This window comes from Atta colombica, unplaced genomic scaffold, assembly GCF_001594045.1.
Source record: "Atta colombica isolate Treedump-2 unplaced genomic scaffold, Acol1.0 scaffold188, whole genome shotgun sequence".
NCBI lineage: Eukaryota > Metazoa > Arthropoda > Insecta > Hymenoptera > Formicidae > Atta > Atta colombica.
The window spans coordinates 166,204-183,343 of record NW_017259280.1 but is presented as its reverse complement, the minus strand read 5'-3'; the positions used below and the strand labels follow the sequence as shown (position 1 = coordinate 183,343).

The 17,140-nt window shown below is 31.5% G+C and overlaps 1 protein-coding gene and 1 long non-coding RNA gene across 3 annotated transcripts in view; one reads left to right on the top strand and one right to left on the bottom strand.

The window, feature by feature from the left end:
* Window positions 1-16,715, top strand: part of LOC108686648 — a 23,104-nt gene extending 6,389 nt beyond the window's left edge. The window contains exons 2-4 of the long non-coding RNA XR_001931718.1: window positions 607-610; window positions 14,425-14,429; window positions 16,704-16,715. This is a non-coding gene — a long non-coding RNA (uncharacterized LOC108686648). The remainder of the gene's footprint in view (window positions 1-606; window positions 611-14,424; window positions 14,430-16,703) is intronic.
* LOC108686643 (protein downstream neighbor of son homolog) overlaps window positions 1-17,140 on the bottom strand; it is a 54,749-nt gene that overhangs the window by 13,203 nt on the left and 24,406 nt on the right. The gene's annotated exons all lie outside the window — the stretch shown is intronic.

The window sequence follows — 17,140 nt, the reverse complement described above, 5'->3', positions numbered from 1 at the left end:
TATATATATATATATATTACATTACATGTTTCGGTCTCATTGAGCCATCTTCAGATGTGAAAGTTGTATATGAACAGGTGATGTTATTGTTATTAAACGCAGTCGAAATAGAAATTAATAAAAAAGAAATAAAATTATGAACATGTTAATGAAGATCAGAGAGATATTTTATAGAGAGACGAAAATTATTCGCAAAACGGCTGGACGATCAGTTATTTAAAATTTCTCGATGTTCTGTCGATGACAAGTCAAGTTAGATATAAATTAAAAGAAAACAAAAAAGAAAAAAAATTCGAGTAAAAGCTCTTCACTCTTGTAAAATAACTGGCCATTTAAATTTCGCATGTCGAGAAGATGCTCGTCAATTATTAAATTATTCAGCGTCAATAGTGTTAGTTTGTAATGAAATAATATCGCAGTGGAAAATTGTATCACAATATAAAATTAACGATGTATAGAGATAAAAATTAATATACCAAAAAATATTTAAAAAAAGATCCGTGTTAAACATGTATGTTACTTTCTCGACAAATGAACACTGATTGAAAAATAATAAAATCATCTCGGTATTGCAATGTCAGATTTTATTTATTAGCGATATGTAAGTTTTGTGTTTACGTTTCTGAGATTAAGCGCTTATTATAACAAGAATCTTTGTCTAAAATTTTATAATATTGTCCCAATCAAAGACATAATCACGTTCCGTTATCACTAATCAAGCAGATGTGTTTCATCGAATATGATTTTTGTGTTAATTAATTCTTGTTTTAAGTTTTTTGCCCTCTGTTCCACACATGATACATCATTACAGCTGATTTTATACATTATTTTTGAAAGATGGTGTTGAGGGTCTTTATGTACTTTAATGTATTTATGTAATTTGTCTGAACTATAGAAAGATACCCTGATGTCGTCACTATTCAATTTTATGAATTTATCTGTTAAAGAATAAAAGGTACAGTGAACCACGATGGAAATACTGAACATCTTTCTCTTCTAAGTTATTGTGCGGTATGATCTTCCTTCGTAGAATACATTTGACTCCGTTATTAATTGTTTCGAAAATAAAATTAAGAGGTAGTCATTCTGTAATATTTCAATTATCATCGTCAACTTTTTGAATGGTATTCTGAGTTTGAGAGTAAAAGAATTCAATCTATTAAACCAATGATAATTCCACTTTTTTTGTGAGAGGATGGTTTGAAAAAAAATTTAGAAATCTCCTCAAAAAGGTCGGTACCAATCCAAATTTAGTTGATCCGTATAACAAATCAAACTAACCAAAACTTCTTATAAATCAAAGAACTGGAAAAAATACGGGCAGTAGAAATCAAGCGCAAAAGACGTCACGCAAATAATATACCTATGAAGTGTGAAACTTCTTTATTCACTAAAACGCGCTTACATGTTTCGACTCACTTTTGAGTCTTCCTCAGAGATAACATAAACTAACATATAAAAATTGTGAATAAAAGTTATCCTGTTATGGCTCCCCTACATTGAGAATTTAAATGTCGGAATTAAAATCAAAAAGAGTGAAAGAAAAAAGAAAAGAAAAAAAGAAACTAGAAAATATCATAAAATAGAATATGGAGAACTAATTTATCAAACAACTTTAAGATTATAATTAATTATCTAGCAAATATTACAAATTACAAATACAATTACAAATTAGTTAGGTCCGTTTCCCTAAAGATAGCTCCAGCTGTTGTGAATGGTTTATAGTGACAACTGATTTTGGCGGTTTCAGAGAGGTTAAACATCTGCTAATAATATTCAGTTTATATCGCTTTGAGTTTCATACGAAAACCTTGATTTTTACTGTGTTTGAAATGTCGAATTTTGTGTTAACCAAGCAGCATTTGCGGGAGGTTTTGATTTTCTGCTTTAATAGGAAGAAAAGTGCGGCTGAAGCCCATCGAAAGCTTGTCGAAGTTTATGGTGACACTGCACCAACTGATAAATCATGTAGGGAATGGTTTCGACGTTTCAAGGATGGAGATTTCAGCGTTGAAGACAAGCCTCGCTCTGGACAGCCAAATAAATTCGAAGACAAAGAATTAGAGGCATTACTCGAAGAAGATCAGAGTCAAACGCAAGAGGAGCTTGCAGAATCATTGGGGATATGGGGACTCAACAAGCCGTTTCTGTACAATTGAGAGCCATGGGAATGATTCAAAAACAAGGAAATTAGGTGCCTTATGAACTGAAATCGAGAGATGTTGAAAGGCGATTTTTCACTTGTGAACAGCTGATTAAAAGACAACAGAGCATCGGATTGTGACTGGAGATGAGAAGATGGAGATGGATATTCTACAACCAAGAAGAAAAAATACTACGCTAAGCCTAGTCAATCGTTGTCATTGATCTCAACATCAACACTACGGCTGAACATTCATGATTCGAAGATCATGCTCTGTATCTGGGACCAAAAGAGTCTTGTTTACTATGAGCTGCTGAAACCTAGCGATTCCATTACGGGCGATCGGTATCGACTACAATTGATTTGTTTGAGTCGTGCATTGCGAAAAAAAACGACCGGAATACGAGCAAAGACATGATAAAGTTATTCTTCTTCATGATAACGCTCAGCCTCAAGTCGCTAAAGTCGGAAAAAAATATTTGGAAACGTTCAAATAGGATGTTTTACCGCACCCGCCGTATTCTCCATTGCTCCTTCTAATTCCTGGTTGTTCCGAAGGATGCAGCATGATTTGGCAAGTCACCAATTCACATCTTTCGCAGAAATTGGCTCCAAAATTGGTTCACCTCCAAAGACGAGTTATTTTTTCGAGATGGAATTCGAAAATTGAGACCCTGAGAGAAAAAAGTAGTAGGCAGCGATGGACAATACTTTAATTGATCTGTTTATTCATTTAGTTTTGAAATAAATGCACAAAAAAACGGACCGGACTAATTTGTACTCCCAATATAAGGACGCTCACCATGTTCAAAGAACATCATATCGCAAACATTACTATAAAAATAATTTAAGAACCGGCTCCTGATAATGTCAGTCAGTCAGTATCAGACACGGAGTCACTTTTTGTTTTTTAGCTAGTACTTTTCTGAAGTAATAAATGGAAAAATATAACAGCGTTAATCAATTCCAAGAACAAGAAAGTTGAAAAGTAATCGATAAACACGCCAGAAAGACTGCATACGAACGACATTGACTGACAACAACTCAAGCCTTTATAGCTTGTCTATGTTGTGAGATAAGCATTGAGAAGTCCCTCCATATCGTCTGCAGATTGAGTCTATGGATCTGTCTCCTGATAAATATTATCTCTGAAATCAATCTCTTCCTGTAGTAAGGCTTCTCGTCTAGTATTGTAACATTGTCCCAATCAAAATCATGGCCTTTTTGCAACTGATGCTCCATTATGACATTACGAGATGTTCCATCGGATGGTTCTTATGCTCCGTGATTCTTGATCTCAGCTGTCTACACATCTGCCCCACATAACTTGTATCGCAACTCTTACACGAGATCTTATAAACAATATTCTTTCTTCTCACGCGGTAAAGGTAAGTCCTTAATGAATTCATTTAATCAATTGTACTCTAATGAATTCTCGCAATTTATTAGTACTATAAAACAATACCTCATACGCTCGTTATTCAATCTATTTTCTCAGTAATAAAAGGAATTCATTGTTCCTTTTATTCGTGAGAATAAAAGGAACAATGAACCATGAAGGCTGCACTATTTCAACCTTATTATCATTAGCAATTCTTCCTATTACTAGCCATAATAATTTTCTTCGAACGATTGTTAATATTCTCAAATATAAAGTTCAATGAATAACCATTCTCTAGCAATATTTTAATAATGAAATACAAATTATCAAGGTGAAATTTAGGATTCGAAAACTATCCTATCAACTAATTCCGCGATTGTATCTATTTTTTAAGAAACCGGGTGCTGTGATCAAAAATTCAAATATCTATTCGAAAAAGTCGACTTATGGTACCAATTGAACTCCATCAACTCATTATTCCTATATCATCCAAAAAATCATAACAAAAAATTCAATCTATCACGCCTACTTCCATAGTGCAACTGAAGCCTAGGATGCTGAGAATTAAAAATATCAAGAATAAAACTAATCGAAGACGCAGATGCCGCCAAAATGTCGTCAACAAACCTATAGTAAAAGGGCAACGAAAACCGAATCGAAGATAAAACTCTAACTTCTAGCTTTCGCATAACTAGATTCGCTAATGGGAGACAACGGAGAGTCCCGTAAGTCTGCCTATATATAAAACACTATCAAAACCAAAAAAAGTAGAATCTAAAACAAACTGAACCGTTTTCATGAATTCCTCCTCCGATAAACAACAATCTCTAGAAATAAATCGAGAATGATCTTTAATACCATCGCATAGTCAATGAGGACGTTAATGAAGAGGCTCACAACATCCAATGACTGAATTAATTAATTCATCACTCAAACGTCCTCTACCATCAAGTTCCTTAACAAGTTTAAAACTATTTTCGATATGAATCTATTTGCTATAGGAATTGTTTTTATGATAACATTATGAAGAAACACCGCTAACAAATATAAAGGGCTATTTATCGAAGAAAATATTTATTATACGAAAGGGATAGTCCTGCTTATATATCTTCGGAAGAGCGTAGGCTTGAAGTATCCCATCATTACATAACAAACTTTTATATGTGAAATTAGCTATATACTTTTTTTTCCTTTTAACTAACTAATAAAGCGCATAAGTCCGTTACCATCCTCCTTGTCGGATCCCTTTCAACTATCTCAAGTATTCACATCCTGAAGCATCTCATTTATCCTAGAAGGATATACCTGTCTATCCAATGTTACCGTCACATTCCCTTTATCCACATGAAAAAAATAAAAATAAAAATAATTCTATCATTCATATCTTAAAAAAACTCTAGTGTCTTTCGCTAGCTATGACAAACTCCTATCTACTTCCGTACAATGTAAGAAACAAGAAGCTAAGTTATTTAGTACAGAAAGTGAGTGCTTTAAGATCTGCTCATCAATAGGCAATTTGTTACTGTTAAATATTACTTTCAATACACTTAATAAGATCGATCGTTAAATTTAATCTATTGTTCAAAGATAAGGCAGAATTTCAGTTAATGTCATTGGATGTTGTGTGGATTGTCCTCTTCACTAACGTCCCCATTGACTATGCGATGGATTGTATTAAAGACCATTGGCGATTTATTTCTAGAGATTGTTGTTTACCGGAGGAGAAATTCAAAGCGGTTCAATTTGTTTTAGATTCTACTTTCTTTGATAGTGTTATATATAGGCAGAATTATGAGACTCCTATGGGCTCTCCGTTGTCTCCCATCATCGCGGATCTAGTTATGCGAAAACTGGAGGTTAAAGCTTTGTCTGCGATTCGGTTTCCGTTACTCTTTTACTATAGGTTTGTTAACGACATATTATTAGTGGCACCTGCGTGGTTAATTTTATTCTTGATATTTTTAATTAGCAACATCTTAGGCAATTGGCACTATAAAAATTCCCAAGTATTGTATCATTCTCGGTACATTATACATACAGTGTATAAAGTATATATAACCGAAATAAAGAATAATTTTTCTTAATTTGGACCCTCCTAATCACTCGACACCTTCACAATAAACAAAGGAAAGAAGTCCTTTAGAGATATGTTCGTTTTGAAGAAAATCATAAAAAGAACAAAACAAATTTAATTTTCGGACTATTGTTTTTAAAGCGGTTATTGTTTTCATGTACTGCAACTTCAGCGATAATACTTCAGAAACAGAGAGTATGCGCATCGATTTCCAGATAGAAGAGTACCGAATCGGCGAATCATTACATTAACCATATCAGTGTTTGGCTGCAACATGAATTATCGTACAAGATACGTTTTGTTTTTTTTTTGTGATTTTTTTCCAAGCAAAAACGATTATATAAAAAACTTTTTTTTTCAATCAATTAAATCAATCCCCTACACGCCGAAGTTTGACCATTTAAATTCGGAACATCCTATATATGTATGTAAGTGTATATATGTATGTACATACGTACATGTTTTCTTAAATAGCGCTCAGTAATTATATAATGCTATGTCTCATCAAAAATTGAATCGAAAAGTCTTGAGTCACTTTTTCTCTATAATACTTAATGTAGTAATTATTATCGAGTCAAGGTAATGAAATTGGCGCCATTAGACAGGTACACGTTAATGACACGTGCCTAATAATGTGTGTTTACGTATTATACATTACCGAACACGTAGTTCACACATTCTCTTGAATAAAAAACGTAGAATATCATAAAAAAAAATGGTTCAGAACATTTTGACTCAATTTTTTATTAGGAATAGCGTAATATGATTAGTAGCACTATTTAAGAAACATCCTATACAGGATAACTCGAAATAAAGCCTTAAAATATCATCCTCCTGTGACTTCATCCTAAATGATTTTTTTCTTTACCAAAATTTTATCTGAAGCTTAATTTTTAAATTCTAGCGAAAAATAATTAGCAAATTAAGGTACGCATAAGATTATCTTATTTTTATCTTATTTTTAAAAATAAGATAAAAAGTGCTGAAAATATGCTTCTCGATTAGAATCTAAGTGATACGTTACGTATCTTTTTATCTTAACTAACCAACTTAAATTCTATCAAATTAAAAAGTAAAAACAATTAGAATCTTAGACCATGTGAAAACACAAACGATAAATTAGAAGTCTATACCGGTCGAAGCTGGATCTTTAATGCTCTTAAATAATTTCTATGTGAATTTACCAATACTAAATACGTAATTATTGTATTTGAACTGCACGCCGAAATGATTTTTTGAATTTGTAAACGCAATCAAACTACTATAGTAATATCACAAATTAAATTTATAAGCAATTTAATAATTTGACGCTTAATTTAACATCATATTAGAAAGATGTTAATATTACTAAAAAATAAAACTTAAGTGGTATTATCTTTATTTACTTATTAATTCTAATTATATGCATCATTTATATAAGATTTGATATCAACAACTGGCGTTAAGTTAAATTCCACAAAATTTTATGTATCATTCATATAAAAAGATTTGGTGCCAATAATTGGCACCAAGTTAAATCTCATATTAAATTAAATAAATAATATTAATTCTAATGATATGTATCATTCATTTTAAAAGATTTAATATCAACAATTGGCGTCAAATTAAATTTTACAACAACTATAAATAAAATAAAGAATATAATCCAAGTAGTACTATCTTTAACTTTTGAACAACGAAACCTATATATATATATCTTTATATTCCTATTACAGGATCTTTTTATTTCGATCTAAATGACTTTAATTCTTCTTATATGTAATTTTTATATTGCAATTCATTTAAAGACATTTTTCCTTCCAATCAAAGTAATAGTTATTTAATTCTCCTTCAAAACATTATTCAAAATGTTATGACAAAATTACATTATCTTGTCCTTTCAAACGTTACCACAAAAAATTAAAGAAGTAAACATTTGGTGCTGCTAGATCGAATAAAAAAAATTATAGAAATAATTTAGTTTAATAATGGTTGATAAAAATAAATAATAAAAGATAATTATAATTTTAATGTAATAATGAATTTAATCAGAATGTTTTTTTTACATTGAATAAAATTTACTATTTATTCCTTTTTTCTTCATAATGTGTGTCTTACAAATACAGGTTTATTTATCTTTAACTAATCCAGAATCGAAGTGGTGATGACGGCAATGATGCAAAGGATCACCGAGCTGACTGGAAGTGGCTCCACAAAAAGCCGAAGTAATTTACTTTCATGACAAGACTTCGAGGGAGCCTCCAACAAAGATGGTAGTTAGGCCAATCCGTATCGAAGTGAGCCACACGATGAAATATCTGGGGCTCACATTGGATGAAAGGAGGAGAAAAGATTCTGGAGGCATTTTCAGATTATTCAGATCGGACATGATAGCAACAGCACTGTGACGCCTTCTCTTCTCAATCTTGATCTAAACTCCAAAGTCCAGCATCTATGCAAATATAATGCAATTGGTGCTCCTTTGTCGGAGCATCGCTATGGCCCAAGGAGATCGTCAAATAAACGCAAACAGACGAATCGCTGCACGGATAACTTGGGCCTACCGCACAGGGTTGCCAAGTTGAAAAAAAATAATTTCCTTAGAATTTGTAGTAAAATTTCCCGAGAAAAAAAATTCTTGAAAACAAAATTTCCGAGAAATTCCTAAAAAAGTAGAAAATTTTATAAAAATTTAGAGAAAAAAATCACAAAATTCCTGAGAAAAAATTATTTTTTTATTTTATAATATGTTTAATAAATAATGTGCACAAACTAGAATGTAAACAAATTATTTTATTTTAATAATGAAAGTACTTCACAAATATAGAAATATAGCATTATTTAATATAATATTACGAATTATATTCATGTACATTGTATACACTTCCTAAATCTGTATTAGTTTTTAAGTACCTTAATTTTTATTTATTAAAAAAATTTTCAAAAAATGCCTTCAAAATTGACTCTCAAACGTAAAGACCCTCTTAACTATTATTATAATTTTTGAATTGTTTTTATTAGTTTTAACATTTCCTCTCTCACACACTCCGACGACGAGAAATAAATTCATTGGAAGTTTTAAATGCATTACATCATGTCTTTTCTTGCCGACCGACTACCGAGAGTGTGGATGAGGTTGACTATTCACTAACACAATCACGATCGACTGGCCAGCAGTGGGTCACCTTCTACATCGACAAACACGGTACAAAAACATATTTCAATAGCTATGGCTTGTCGTTGGCAAAGCTTAAGCTTTGGACTCAAGATTCCTCTTCGCCGAAACTCCACCACATATCGCTGAAATACGACACTGCAAGGAATACTATCTCAAACTTGCGGGCAATACTGCTATGTATTTCTATATTTTATGTGTAATAATTATAATCTTAGTTTTTCAGTCTGCTTATCTCTGATTGTAAACGCAATGTAAACCAATTGATCGTATAGTTATTTCATAAATTTTTTCTTCGTCGTAAACATAAAAAAATAAATTCTCATGTTATATGCCGTCATGTTCAATCTACTCTTTTAAAAAATAAAATATAAAACAAATTTTATGTAATATCACTTTTTTTCTTTTTAAAATAAACATTTTTGATCATGTAAATTTCTGTTTCTTACGCCTAACCTCGTCTCCTTTTACATTAGTCATCTTTTCTCACGTATTCCAGATTTAGATAATGTTCATTAAAAAATATAGAAAAAATTTTTCTTTTAAAATAATGAATTCGAATCAATGTACCGATTACGATGTTGCGTGCCGGCGCGAACTTGTTCATTCCTATTTTACTTCCCCTTTTTCCCTAGTGAAAGCAAGAACATTTTCTCTCGAAAATACTCGTAAAAGTCCTCGTCATAAATAATAAGAAAACTCTTTCATTAAAACGTTAATACGCTAGTGACATTAAGCCGCTTAGCAAAAAATTATCTACAGAACAAAAAATTGTATTTATATCCGTTGCCCGCATCTTCCCCCTTCCCCCGTAACGAAAAAATGTCTCGGTCCCGAGATTTCCTTGGTGTCACAGTATTCATCCCTGCCGACTCCTTCACCCTTTTCACTTGGGCGACTATGGACAGACTATGGACACCAATCAGCGTGTAGGCAGCCATGGACTGAATCAATCAAAACGCACCATTCAATTACTTCATTCCATATCCTCGCGTCATTGACCAATCAGAGCATGCCATTTTCCAAACAGGTCACATCTCCGGCGCCGGAGATGGAGTAGTGGGAGTTTGTTTTGATGGCCCATATACTATTGACGCTTCTTTGATTAACACACAAATCTTACCATAGATTTTTCTCAAAAATGAAATTATAATAGTTTAAAAAATTACGGTCTTAATGGTCACAAAAAAGTAATAACTCAACGGCCATTCTGGAGAGATATTTGCATAAATTTGAGATATACATAAATTTGTATGTCTGGAGATACGGTAGTGTCTCGGCGCTAAGCCAAGTATAGCGATTGCTGTGGCGAGCCGGTAAATTGCGGGGGATCGAGATTGTTATATCTCAATATGGACAGAACCGACACATTCTATGTACGCTTAATAGCATACACTCCGATTGTATAGTAATGCTTTTATTTTTCTTTACGTGCCCTATGAGCGGAGATATTGCGACGTAAAATATGAATCTAAAATTTTTAGGCCCGATTGCACCAACGTTATTTTAATTTTAAGCGAGATTTAAAATTCTTTCTGTTTGTCTCTTTTTAATTTTAAAACGAGACAGATAGAGATTTTAGTCTTGTTTAAAATCAAAGTGATATTGATGCAACCGGGTAAGATAAGAAACATCTTAATATAAGAAACGTCGTTATCATCGCCGCTACGGAGTGAAGGAAATATCCTTTTGGAATTTTTGGCGCAAGAGACAAATATGACGCTAGCAATGGTTATATCACACATGGTCAGCGAGCGTTGCGAGCGCTGCAACAGTTCTGCACAGTCTGCAGAGATTATAAGTGAAGTTTATGGTCACGCGATCGTGGAGGAGTTGAATAAGTGTAATTGTGACTAAAGTATATAATATCCCAGTTGTATATAATATCCCAGTTGTATATAATATCCCAGTTGTATATAATATCCCAGATACTTCAAATATTGACTTCAAATATTACTTCAAATACTTTTAGTCAAGTGTTTTCGCATAATTAAAAATAATATTTGATCAGCGAGCATTGTGATCTGTACGATAATGTCTCGGTCGGTTTAAACAAGGATCAGTAAAGTCAGTATAAGTGTCTCGGTAATAATAAAGGTAATTGTGATGAGCCTCTTCATCTTCAATGTTGATAAAATTAGGCTTATTCGACGTGTTTTTGCATGAAAAGAATGAATCTGATAAAAGAAGTGTCGCTCCGCATGGAAGAAGTATTAATGGTTAAAATTTACGTTCCGTAGACTCAATAGTTGAGTGAGTGCTCGCTGTTATTCTTTTATTATTTAATCAGCATTTTAGATCTGAAAGAACAGCTAACTATTGAGTCCGCTGAACACAGCTATGACTATTCGGGCTAGGAAATCCGTTACATCGATGACATAGAGAAACACGTGAGGCTAGAATAAGTATTTTTTGCTTCAATTACACAAATTCTCTGCTGTAAAACACATTTTCTGCTTCAAGAATACAAATTATTTTCTATATAATTTTTATTTTTACAATAGAGAATTTGTTTTGATTAAATATTTATTTACTTTAAAAACACAAATTATCTTCTTTAAAATTCTTTATTTTAAAAACAAATTTTCTACTGTAAAAACAAAAATTATATAAATAACAAGACATTGAATCCAACAGTGTCTGCCAAAGATACTTTAAACTACTTTCCACTACTAATTTCCATATTTTTGTATACAAATATTCTTTCTTATTCAAATTATATAAATTGATTTAGTTCGATAAATGAGATAATGAAGAAATAGCTCATTTTTATACTGAGATTTGGATGAATATTGTCATCAGTAATCGAGCAATTAAGTAATGAGATTGCTATATGGATTTGTTAATAGCAATTACATTGAATTACTAAATGTATAAGTTATATTGAATTGATACAATGTGATTTGATATGATCAATTAAATTATGAGACTATCAATTACGATCAAAGTTAGTCAATATATATTTTAAATACAATTATCTCAGAACTATGATTGCGCGTCAATTTTACTTTCGGATTTGTAATTCAATTAATCTGGGATGCTAATAATTCCCCGAAATTAAATTAAGACCTGTAAAAAATTTATGAAAAATATTACTAGGTTAAGAATCGAATTCGGATTTCACATATCCATAACATCCTCAGAGATTATTTCATTCTCACAGATATCATAATGGATCTTTGGATTTTTGTTGTTTATTGTCTTAAATTACAGCAACGAAAAGAAAAAAGAAAAAAATGATTATTAGATATTTTCTGCTTAATCCGTAAATAATTGATCGCACTAATATTGATGATTAGACGTTTTGTACTGTGGACTTGTGCATCGAAATCTTTTGAGATTAACATTTATTATATTTACATCGCTAGTGCGACGAAGAACAGAAGAAAAATCTATATATTATTTTATTTATAAGACTTTAAAATATCATTTATATTACAATATAATATTTGCGTTCAGCAAAAAATGCAATATTTAAGTTATTTATTATTAAAGATACTTGTACTACAAATAAAAATTTGAGTGTTAAAAGATTTATATAAGTTTCTTTTATTATCTTAATGGACATACTTATTTTTCAAAAAATTTTTAATTTTACATATATCAGAAAAATTTTGATCTTTCAAAATTTATACGGATTTCTGTTATAATTTTTAAATAAACATCATAGTAGACATTATTTCTATTGTTTATTATCTTCTTCATCTCATCTTAAATTATAGGCAATGAAAAGGAGAAAAAAGATGGCTGATTAGGTATTTTCTACTTAATCTAACTAATTGATTGCACTGATACTGATGATGAGACGTTTTGTGCTGTGGACTTGTGCATAGACAATCTTTTGGACTCTACAATTATTTACGTCGCTAGCGAAGAACAGAAGAAGAACAGAAAAAAGATCTGTATATTAATTAGACTTCAGAATCAGTTATATTATAGTGATTGTGTTCAGCAGAAAAAAGGAAGAGCTGTGCAACTGATGTAAAATTCTTCATTATCATTGGGTTACATTCAAATCCAAGAAAATCTAAAAGCAAAAGCCAATCATATCAAGAATCTTACAATGGTTGCAAAGTTATCTTTTCTGCTAAACGTGTTATTGTTAAATTATTTCGCTGACTTTTGGTAAATATTCGAGGGAAATAGTGTTGTAAAATTAATAGGAAGTATGATATTAATTAGCGTTATTATTATTAAGTAGTGCTAGAATTTTTTAATAAAAAATATAAAATTAATATGTTAAAAATTTTTAATTTAAAGAATTAATATATTAAAAATTTTAATTTAAAGAATTGCATCATGAAGAAAAATTGAAATGGCAAACTAAAAACGCAATATTTATTTATTATTAAAGATATTACAATACAAATACAAGTAAAAATTTGAATTAAAAGGTTCATACAAATTTCTTTTATTATTTTATTGGATATACTCCTTTTTCAAAAGATTTTCAATTTTACATATAAAAAAAAAAAATTTTTTTTTGATATTTCAAAATTCATATAAAATTCTGTTATTATCAAAAATATATAATAAGCAATATATATTTACAACTATTCTAGATTGAGACTATTTGTATTCCTATTTTGAAAATCTTTTATTCCAACCTCGTAAAGAAAAGTAATAGTAACTTTAACTTTACTTTAAAGATAATTTCATTGAAGATATTCCTATTCTGATTCAAGTAAAAATTATTTTAATTCTCTTTAAAAGTTATTAAATAAATTCAAAATTATAAAAAAATAATATTTTTCTGTTTTTTTTATTTTTCTTCAAAAAAAAAATTATATATACAGGATGTCTATTAAGATGGATCCGAGCTACATTGGGAGGTGGAGAAGGGAACAAAAAATTCTTATACTATTTTGAGATACTCGCTATAGTTTTCGAATTAGAAAATGAAATATCTAAGCCAATATGCGAATATGCCGCGCCGCGCGAATTCGTAGGACGACTCACTCGAGCGGCGACGGCGGCGGGAGATTGAAGTAGCGCTTCGTTGCCTAGCACAGCCTGGCGGTTCTATGTGTTTCGCTGCATCGCGCCTACACTATCCAAAAATGTTATTTTAGCTGAAGTTTTTCTTATACATTTCTTATCATTAAAAAATCATGTTATTTAGCACGATTAAATACGTTTTAACACAATTATAGATATGTAATTAATTAGAACATTACGCAAAGCATAATATACTGATCATCGCGATACCTTTCCGCTTGGTGATACTCCAGATACATTTTACACGATAATTTGGTTTACTTGGTTAATGATGAATATTTAAGTTTAAAATTTGACAATTACATTCATTAAAATGTTGTTGAATCAATTTTGGACTCAAAATTACGAAATATTTATTACTTAAGACACTATTAATAAAAATATGGCAACATTGAATAATGGCGAATCGAAGAGAACATGATGTAGCCTTCCATAAAAATAGTTAAAAAGTTAGTTTTGTTAATATAGTATAGTTATAAAATAGTTCGGTTATAAAATTAACAAAAAAATACAGTTTATTGCAGAATATATGCATGTATACAAATTTATATGCATATAACTTATAACCTTAAGTAGGTATAGGCGGGTTCTAACCCTAGGGAGCGCGGGGCGCGGGGGGGTACTCGTAGGCGTGGGGAGGGGGAAGGCACGGGAAGGCCCCAGCACTATTATAGTTTATGTAAACATAGGAGTGATTTACATAAACATAACGTTCCACATTGACATTCTTTTTCGACCGCCGCCGCCGCCACCGCCACGGACCTCGCGTCCACTCTAAATGTATTGCCGTCTTCTCTTATCTTCCTTTTTTTTCTTTTCGCATCCAAAATCATAAGTGTACTAATCCTAGCGTTATCGATATTTACATAAACATAGGACGATGGATTACATAAACATGATGACGTTTCGCTATGCCTTTCATATTTTTCACCGCCACCCTCCCAAAACGCATCGGTAACAAAGGCTTGCATACACTTACTTAAAGGCACGCATATACTTACCATCTCTCTTCCTCTTATGTTTCGTCATTCCCGCTGCGTTGTCGTTCACGTTGTTTCTTCTCGCACGCAAATATATTTTGTCAATATACGTTTTTTAGTTAATGACTTAAATAGAGAGAACGCTTAATTGTGACTGAAACAGTTGTGACCGTCTGTCGCAGTACCGTTGAGCGAGAAGATGCTGACGCGTATGATAATAAGAAAGCGTTATGATAATAAGAAAGGAATGAATAATCATACACAGATATATAATTTAAATATGCGTTTACTTTTATATATAACGTAACTTTACAATATATAGTTCTTATTATATAGTTCTTACAATATTTATAAGCAGAAACTTAATTTAATTTAATTTAATTTAATTAATTTCAAATCGAATTTTAAGCACCTCATTGCTTCCAATTAGCAAATAAAATGTACATTTTTTCACACTGTTTATAATATTATCTGAAGCATGAACTATTAACTCACCCCCCATATTTGATTTTTTATTATAAATTTTGCGCAAAAATTCTACAGCATCACATTTATCGATGATACAATTTTCACTTAAAAGTGTTAGAAAACATTTAATTTTTCGATATGCGTATACTGGCACAACTCAGAGTATACGTTCTCGACGCAATGTTTGAATTTGAACATAAAGAGCATGGTTGACGGCTTCATATACAGACATGTTTCGCGCAGTGTTAATTTGACCACATTCACATCACGCATGATTTTTATGATTTCTTTTTCATTTTTATGATTTCTATCACTAGATCTTGAACCGATAATGATGCGATTGATTGCACGTACCGCTCAATATCCGCACGTTTTTCAATGAAAGCTTGCCACATTGCACGAGACAAAATTATGTTATTAACAACTTGGTTGTCGCCAATTACAATTTCCACAAAAGACACAGGTCCGACAACGATTCCGACATCCAGGTATTTGTAAGCTGTAGGAGTCAGTGTAAATTTTCATCTCAATATACGAGATGTATGGGGTATTTATTGTAAAAAGATGCTCTGCAGAAAAAAAGTAACACACACGCACGCACGCACGCACGCACGCACGCACGCACGCACGCACACACACACACACACACACACACACACACACACACACACACACACACACACATAAAATAGATAAAAAAAGAAAACAGATAAACAAACTATAGAGAAAAGGTATAAAAAAATTTATAAAGTAAAAACTTACTGTTTGTAAAAACTCTTCATCTTAAATAGGAACGTAAAATCTCATGGAATCATACTTATTTGGAAAGCGTTGCACTAGTGGTCCGTCTGAATGACTGATGCAGTAATATTGCCCGAACTCTTTCTAAGTTTCGTCCCCTCCATTATATTTCTTCAGGAATGCATGAAATTATGAAATTGTTCAACCAACACAGACGATCAAAAATGCAAGCGCCGATATACGACGACATATTTTGTTAGTGTAATAAAAGATTTTTTAAGGAATGACGTATTAATACAACGTATTAATTGACGTATTAATACGACAAATTTCTTGATGACATCATGAATGTAATTTTGATACATTGCGGCGTTATGCAATTGTATAATGATATAAAATTTGAAGATCGAGATACATGCGTTGCCAAATAGTGCGCATAATGATATATGTCTCACCCGTTGTAGTCCTATACTCGCCATAATATTCGTGCTCTCTCTCTCCTACCCTCTCTCTCCTACCCATGGTACTAGTGATCCTACACTTATAGTATTCGCGCTCTCTCTTCTTCCCATTGTATTCTCTCTCACGTTATCTTTTCTTCTTGCTCACAATTTTATTAAATAAATACGGTTTTTGTTTTATGATTTTTTAATGATTTAGCAATGCTTTTAATTTAGCAACTTATTATAATAATAATATTTCTAGTAATATAATATAAATAGCTGAACATTCCTAATTATCAAACCATTATAACTATTATTGAGTTATCAATCACTTATTGTACTACGTCGTACTACTGAACAGCTATCATATTATTAATTCTAAATAACTATAGAGAAAAAAGATTCTTTTCAATTAGCGGTAAGGAGAAACAGGAATGTGCAGGTTTCAAAGTTACGTGACAAGCAGATGATGACATAGAAAAGGGCAAAAAAAATATTTTAGGATTGTGGAGGAAACTTAGAAAGAAATAGAGATTAGAATTATAATTTCTTATTATTCAATTCTTATTTTACTAATTTGATTAACTTGTTTGAGGAAAAATTGCGCGCCTTCTTATCATATACAGGGTGTCTCATAAGATGGGTACGAGTCATCACATTGGGGATGGAGAATGGATCAAAGGGAACAAAATATTCTTATACTATTTTGAGATACTCGCTAGTTTTCGAATTAGAAAAGGAAATGTCTAAGCCAATAT